Source organism: Myotis lucifugus, unplaced genomic scaffold, assembly GCF_000147115.1.
Source record: "Myotis lucifugus unplaced genomic scaffold, Myoluc2.0 scaffold_4, whole genome shotgun sequence".
NCBI lineage: Eukaryota > Metazoa > Chordata > Mammalia > Chiroptera > Vespertilionidae > Myotis > Myotis lucifugus.
Genome location: NW_005871052.1, coordinates 4,318,456 through 4,326,764, shown reverse-complemented (window position 1 = coordinate 4,326,764; position 8,309 = coordinate 4,318,456). Strand labels below are relative to the sequence as shown.

The 8,309-nt window shown below is 39.0% G+C and overlaps 1 pseudogene; it reads right to left on the bottom strand.

The window, feature by feature from the left end:
• Nucleotides 1–7,525: 7,525 nt before the first annotated feature.
• The window catches only part of LOC102419248, a 5,386-nt pseudogene continuing 4,602 nt past the window's right edge, over nucleotides 7,526–8,309 (bottom strand).

The following is an 8,309-nucleotide window of genomic DNA, read 5'->3' as shown; positions in this document are numbered from 1 at the left end:
CCTCCTTCCTTCCTTCCTTCCTTCCTTCCTTCCTTCCTTCCTTCCTTCCTTCCTTCCTTCCTTCCTTCCTTCCTTCCTTCCTTTTTTAATTCTAAAACCAGAACGCAGGAGTTTTCATTTGCAGCTATTCACCTGAGGCTTTGGGACAGGGAGGCCTGGATTTGAGGTGCTTAAGTAGAGGCTGTGGTGGGAAGCATTGCAGGGAGACGTGGAAAAGCAGCAGCCAGGAGTATTTGGTTTTTTATAAGTGCCCAAACCAAAATGGCTATTTTTCTTGAGAGGAGCTAGCTGCTCCCAGTAGCCACAGGACAGGTAAGTTTGCCACTGTATCTCCTAGGACAATGGAAACTAAGGAGAAAATAAACAAATGGGACTACATCAACCTGAAAAGCTTCTGCACAGCAAAAGAAGCTATCAACAAAAAATGAAAAAAGAAAATAAGATTTTATATATGGCCAACCAATGGTGATGAAATTGCAGCTTTCATTACAGAGAGAGAAAAAAAACCCCTGTACATTTAGGCAAATGGAAAGGAAAATCAATGGCAATAAAGTAATATCTGAAAAGGTAATTTTTTACACAAATATAATTTATTTTCTTTACAAGTATAAACTTTTGAACCTTAAATTCTTATATGTTATGTAGAATGTCAGTTCTAGTTCTGCATAAACTTCAGGAATTGGTGGAAATGTTAACTGAAATGTAATGGCATGTTTCCAAGTTTGACAAAATAATTTACTCAGTTTTGACTTTTATGTTGGTAGATGAGAACCAAACAGCTTGCACTTCCTCATGTATTTTAATGTGAAATAAATACTTCAACATAGAAGTATTCAGAACATTCCTGAGTTGAAGGTATAAAACTTTAAAACTTCTCAATGACTTTCTATTATTCTCAGGATAAAAACCAAAATCCTTATGGCCCCAGAAAGCCCTGCATTGTTTGGCATCAACCTCTTTCTCTGCACCTCATCTCAAATCACTCATACCCTTGCTTGTTACAGTCTGGTCACACTGTTCCAAGGCCATTGTACATTCTGTACCCAAATTATGATACATTGCTGAAATTATTTCAAATATTACAATAAGTATATAAAATGAGAACTGATAAGTATGCTCACAAAGGACTATTTGAAGAATTCTAGATTAATGTAGTAAAGTTTAGATTTATCAAAAGCAAGTTACTTTTTACGAATCACATGTCTTGATAAAACTAAATATGCTGGGCAAACTAAATGTTATTTGCTTAAATCCTATTTCTTTCTTGAAAAATTTTGAGGAAGCTCTAAAGCTAGTTTTAAAGAGCGACACTGCACTCTTCTGGTTCTCCTCTGTCTACACATTAAATGCATATACATAATAGAGGGAAGAAAGAAGGATATAGAATAAAACAAACAAGAGATATAACAATCAAACGTAACACATGGATCTTATTTGTATGGTGATAAGAGAAAAATAAATGGTTGTAAAATACACCTTGAAGGTAATCAGGAAAAAATTAATGTAGCCTGGGTATTGGATGGTGTTAAGGAATTACTGTTAATTTTGTTAGGTATAATAATAGCATGATAGCTAATATAGAAAAAAATAAGCCCTATAAATTAGAAATGCTTTAAAATATGCCAGCAAAAATCAAAGGAAGAAATAGATGCAAAAAATGGTCATAATGTACACTGAACATCCAAGTTAAATGAGAGAGTAAACGCCCAATGTTAAAGAAAAACATAAACTGATGAACAAAAATATTCCCAGAGACAGAGAAGCATCGAACAGACCATCAAACTTCAGAGGGAAGGCAGGGCACTGGAGGAAGAGATCAACCAAAAGACTTGTATGTATGCCTATAAGCATAACCAATGGACACAGATACTATGGAGGTGAGGGCATGTGCTCAGGGGTGGGGGTAGCCAGAGAGAGGTCATTGGGGGAAAAAGGAGACATATGTAATACTATATGTAATAATTTAAACAATAATTTTTTTTAAAAAGTACGCTTACAATTGTGAGTACATGAAACACAGAGTTTATTCTTGTATTATTATTTGTTAACTAGAGGCCCAGTGCATGGATTTGTGCACTGGTGGGGACCCTTGGCGTGGCCTGTGAGGATCGAGCTGCAACCCAGCATCCAACATCACCCGAGGGATGTAGAAGTGTGAGAAGCAGCTGGTGGCTGGGGAGGAGCCATTCCCACTCATCCCGGCCCCAGCTCATCCCAGTTAGCTGAGCATCTGCCTCCCCATCTTTCACTGCCACCCCTCACATCTCCTGGTCTGCCACACCCAGCTATGGAGAAGTGGGTCCCTAGGGCAGAGCTCCCGTGGTCTCGCTAGGGGTGCAGACTGAAGGTTGGAGGAGTGGAGTGAGAGACCAAGGGGCGCCCGGGGTGGACCAGAGAGTCACAGTAGCTGTGTGGTGAGGATGCCCACTTCAAGCATCTTCCTGCAAGTCCTGGGATGGCTGCAGTCTGATTGAAGGAGGCAGGCACTAGGGATGGAGTTCATGGTCTCTTTTTTCCCTCCCTCTGTCCCTCAGTCCCAGCTTCCCAGGGAGGATGCGGTTTGAGGGGTTGACAGGGTTTGGGGGGCACCACACCTCCAGAGCAGTGCCCAAGGAGGGGTGGAATATGGGCGGATGGCCCGGCCTCCCAATGGGAACTGCAGCTCAGCCCCACTGCTTGCAATCTTTCATAGGCTCAATCGCCTCTTCCTCTTTTTGTCTGTCCAAGTTTTACTACATGCTGGTGATCATTGTGTGTCATAGTGACTGGTTGACCGGTCGTTCGGTCGTTTGATTGTTCAGTTACTTAGGCTTTTATATATATAGATTAGAGGCCCAGTGCACAAAATTTGTGCACGGGAGGGTCCCTCAGCCCAGCCTGCACCCTCTCGCAATCCAGGACTCCTTGGGTGATATCTGACTGCCAAGTTAGGCCCGATCCTGCAGGCAGTCAGACATCCCTCTTGCAATCTGGAACTGCTGGCTCCTAACCGCTGGCCTGCCTGCCTACCCGATCGCCCCTAACCTGCCTGCCTGATAGCCCCAAACCTCCTCTGCCTTGGCCCCCGCCACTGTGGCTTCGTCCAGAAGGACGTCCAGAATGATGTCTGGAAGGTCATTTGGCTATCTGGTCTAATTACTAGTAGCATATTACACTTTTTATTATTATAGACTAGGGGCCCAGTGCAAGAATTCATGCACCTTGAAAGGAACTGTGGGCTGAGAGGCTGCAGTGGGCACAAGGGTGGGTCTCTACCCACCCTCTGTGCCCCTGCCCAGCCCCTCCTGAAGCGGCCCTCGGTCCCCTCTCTGCCGGCAACCCCACTCCCGCTGCCACTGCTCCCATGCGCTGACAGTGCCAGCCCTGCTCGTACCTGCAGCCAGTGGCAGAGCCGCCACTTGCACCCGCTGCCGGCACACGGCACTGGTCCCAATCGCTAGGTGCCAGCAGCTGTGTGAGCGGCGGCTCCAGTGCTGGCTGCGGGTGCAAGTGGGGCCAGCACTAGCAGTGGGTGCGAGCTGTGGTTCTGGCGCCAGCAGCAGGTGTGAGCGGGGCCAGTGCAAGCAGCAGGTGCGCGCACCAGGCAGGACCGACCATAGCACACGGGAGCAAAGAACTTTCAGTAACCACCAGAGGCTCTCCCCGATGACAGCGATTGGGACCCTATCTTGGTCTGGTGCCTCTGCTCACCTGCTCCACCATCCTGCCACAGCCGACGCCTGCCATGTTCCACGCTTGCCCCCTGGTGGTCAGTGCATGTCATTGAGACCAGTTGTTCAGTTGTTTGGTTGTTCCGCCATTCAGTCTATTTGCATATTAGCCTTTTATTATATAAGATTATTGTATTAGTTTTCATATGTACAACTGTAAACCTACTTTTGTCCCACCCTGAACTATATTATGTAATCACTTAATATTTAAATTTTGGATATACTTTGTTGGAATTCCCATCAGTATTTTATATTTTTTGTTGCTTTTGTGAATGGCTATTTCTTGCAGGTGTACAGAAATACATTTGCTTTTAAATACTGGTAAAAAATAAAAAAGAAAAGCTACTAAAAGACTAGAAGAAAACACAGGTGAATTTTATTTTTATAATTGACAAAAACAAAAGGCTTTTTAAACTATGGTTCAAGATTCAGAAGAAAAAGCAAAAATCAATAATGTCAACTACTTTTTATAAAAAGAGACTTCTGCATAGCCAAAAAATCATATTTTTTTAAATAATAAAAATATGGGAAAATATTTGCCACTTAATATCACAGATGAGGACTAATCTTCCCAGTTTATTAAGAGGTCCTAGAAATTGATATGAAAAAGACAAGCAATCTAATGGAAAAATTAGAAAAAGACATGAATGGACAGTTCAGAGAAAAATAAGTACAAATTCCCCAAACATATAAAAATGCTCCATCTCACTCATAATAAGAAAATATGCATTAAACTACAATGGAAGATAATTTCTACCCAGCTTTGAGAAATAAACATTCTCATATATTTTAGTAGAGCAATCCCTATGGAGTATAATTTGGTAATATTTATAAAAAATACAAATGAATTTTATCTTTTGACTCAGTAATACTAATAAGAATTTATGTCTACAAATATACCTTCATATGTATACAAAGCTATATATTGGTGTACTATTTGTAATAATAAAAGATTGGAAATAATCCAAAAGTACATCACTAGAGAACTTAAGTAAGTAGTGATAAACCTATACAATGGAGTACTAAGCATCTGTTTAAAAAAAACAATGAGGCCCTAACCAGTTTGGATCAATAGATAGATAGAACATCTGCCTGTGGACCAAAGGGTCCTGGGTTTGATTCCAGTCAAGGACACATACCTTGACTGCAGGCTCCTCCCTGGCCCTGGCCCTGGCCCTTGTCAGGGCTTGTGCAGGGGGCAACCAGTTGATGTGTTTCCCTCACATTGATGTTTCTCTCTGTCTTTCTGTCTCTATTCCACTCTCCCTAAAAATCAATGGAAAAATATTTTCAGGTGAGGATTAACAAAAAAATAATATAAAAATATAAAACAATGGGGAACCTCTCTGTATATACTGATATGGGAAGATCTCCGGGATATATAAATAAGTGAAAGAGAGTTAGAAAAAGAAGTGTATCTGTAGTGTAATACCTTCTGAATAAAGGATGAAAGTGATAATGGCATATATCATAATTTTCTTGTATTTACATATAAAAACACTGGAAGTATCCACAAGAATTAATAAAAGCATTATATGCAGGGTATAGGGGAGAGAGGTGCAGATGGGGAAGGGATATGAATGGAACTTCTGAATGTAAACCTTGGTTATTGCTTTAATTTTGAACCATTTGAGTATACTATGTTACTAAAACAATATAAATAAGCAGTATTTTAAAAGAAAAAAAGGTAATTGCTCCACAAGCCTTGCACATTTTATCCAAGCAGGTTTATTTGTTTTTTTACTGTGCTCCCACACTATTTTAAATGCAGTTTTCTATAATACTCCTTAGTCACTTCCATAATTTTTCTTTATCAGTCATTCCTACAAATCTATGAACTTCTTAAGTGTAGGAGTCTTGTGTTAATGCATTTCTGTCTCTTTCATAATGTGCACCATGCCTCACATGTGATATTTGCTCATTAAATATAACCTTTTCAGGTCTACCTTGTCTTAATATTTTCCTGTAGCATCTTACTTTTGTTCTCTTTATTGAATTTTATCACTATCTCATATTAGAATTATTTGCTTAGTTTTGTTTGCTTTTATCGGATGGTGAATCCCTGGTGATTTATTAGGTATTCAACTAAAATAATGAACTGAGAGGCCTAGAAAATTTATAAATAATTGCTATATAATTTATAAGTTAAATTATGCAAACACTATCACAATACTTAATAATATGTAAAATGATCACTCTCTAATAAAATAATGGAGTCTCCTTAGTGGAAAATAAGAAACAGACCTTTAAAAAAATCTTTTGTTCATTATACTGATGCACTTATTTATGAAGACCCTACACATAAGGGTATGCAAACATCTATTAAGCTGTTTTTAAAATCTCCTTTTGGCTTAGTTTCTATAATTTTAATAATTAATTTTGAAAGGCATTAATGATATTTAGACAGACTGCTATATACCAGTGAGATAGACAACATTAATAAATGAGACTTGAAGTTTCAAGATTGATGGAAATATTTTCCTAGAGCAACAGGTAGATTCTTTGAATGCATGAAAGTTCCTAGCAGAAATTTATTTATTTATTATTCATTCATTCATTCATTCATTCAGCAAATATTTTTTGAGCAACTGCTATGCTAGGCATTCTGAAGTATTAAGATATAAGTAAAATATGGTCTTTGTCCTCAGGGAGGCAGTATAGCATAATGGTTAAGAATATAATTAAATAAACCTACTTTTGAAATATCGCTTCTCTACATGACCATGAGCAAATTACTTAAACACTGTGCCTTAATTTTATCTTCTGTCAAATAGGGCAATGATAGCTATTTCACAGGCTTGTTATTAAGATTTAGATGAAATAATGTGCATATAGATTGTACACATGTTGGCATATAATAACCACTCCAAACGTGTTATTTGCATTCTTATTGCCTAAAAGTAGAATTGTTCTTTTATGCAGTCTTCCTTTTTATAAGAGTAGTACTCATATGCTTTATTGTAGAATGTGACCCCATTCTAAATACTTACTTTTATCCTAATTCTCAGGCTCTATGAAGCATGAGAGAACAACTTCTTAAAGTAGTGAGGATATTATTAAATAAAATTGATAATTATTAGTACTCTTAATAAGAAGAATAAAAGAAAATTGATGATGAGAGAACACATGTTATTTATTTGAATGATACAAGGGAATTCTAACAAAGATTCTAAATGTATTTAAAAGTATTTTGAAAAGAAAATGGAGACTACTAAATGTCAGTATGGGTTCACTAATAATATACTATGCTAGACCAGTAGACCAGTGTTACCTAAACTGGTGTCCCTCAGAACAGTGAATGCTAATAGGATACTGCTGCCAAAATTATATATATTTTCTATGACTAAATAAGTCTAAGACACATGAAATTAAGCAAAGTTAAAAATATGTCTCCACATGTATTCACTTTAAAAGGTCACTGTAGGACTTTTCAGAGTTTTAATACACTATATTGTATTACATATTTTCAATAGGTAAACATAATATGTAGTCTTTCCAAATGTTAGCATAACTACAAGGTCAGACAAAAGTATGTTTACAGTTGTTCATATGGAAAATACAATGATTAATAAATAATAATACAAGGATAAACTCTGTTTTGCATACTTGCAACTGCAAATGTACTTTTGCCCCACCCTATATTGTGGAGGTTGTGTATATTTGCGTGTGTGCTCGTGCATTACTTATCAACAGTACTCCAAACTAATGTTTTATAAAATATAGTTTTGAAAATATGGTTCTAGTTTAGGTTTCTTTTTTTTATTTGAATGATAATTTTTATTACTTTTATGTACAGAAAACTCAACAATATACAATTAGCCCAGTTTGCTGGCCGGTAGTCTAGTCTTTGACTTTTCCAACTTGGCAATACGAGCCACTGACTTTGGATCCAGGACATTGCCTCCTCAGTGGCAGCAGATCTCATCATATCTGTTGTTGTAATTGGTCCAGATAGCTTCCACCAGCTTAGCCAGAGCTCTATTGTCTTCCAAGTTAGCCTGTGTGAAGGCGAGAGTGGTGCAGGTCTTCTTGTGGACTAGATGTCCCAGACTGGCCTTCCCCTTGATAATGCAGTAGAGAACCCCCATCTTACGGCACAGGGCAGGCAGGAGGACAGCCATCTCAGTGGAATCCACATCACGTGCAATCGCTACCAGATGGGCCTTCTTGTTCTCCACCAAGGTGGTGACAGTGTTAACCCTTGCTCAAAGGGCAGGTGGCCTCTTGGTGGGTACATCACTCTTGCCAGCAGCTTTCTTCTCAACCCAGGCCAACAATCTCTTCTTCTTTTCTTGCTCTGTCTCTGATCTGTACTTGTGTGCCAGCTTAACCAGTTGAATAGCTGTTTGGTGGTTCAAGGACGGGGTGAACTGGTTAATGGAAGGAGGCCCTCGCAGACATTTATAAAGAATTGCCTTTTGCCACTGCCACCAAATGTAGTAGGGTCATTTGACAAAGCAGGTGAGATCCTTTTTTGGCTGAACGTCCTGTCCAATACCAAAATTCTTGGGCCTTTTCTCAAACAGGAGATTTACTACCTTCTTGACCTCCTGATTCTTCATGACAGGAGGGCACCTCTTTCCCCTTAGTCTTCCTTCC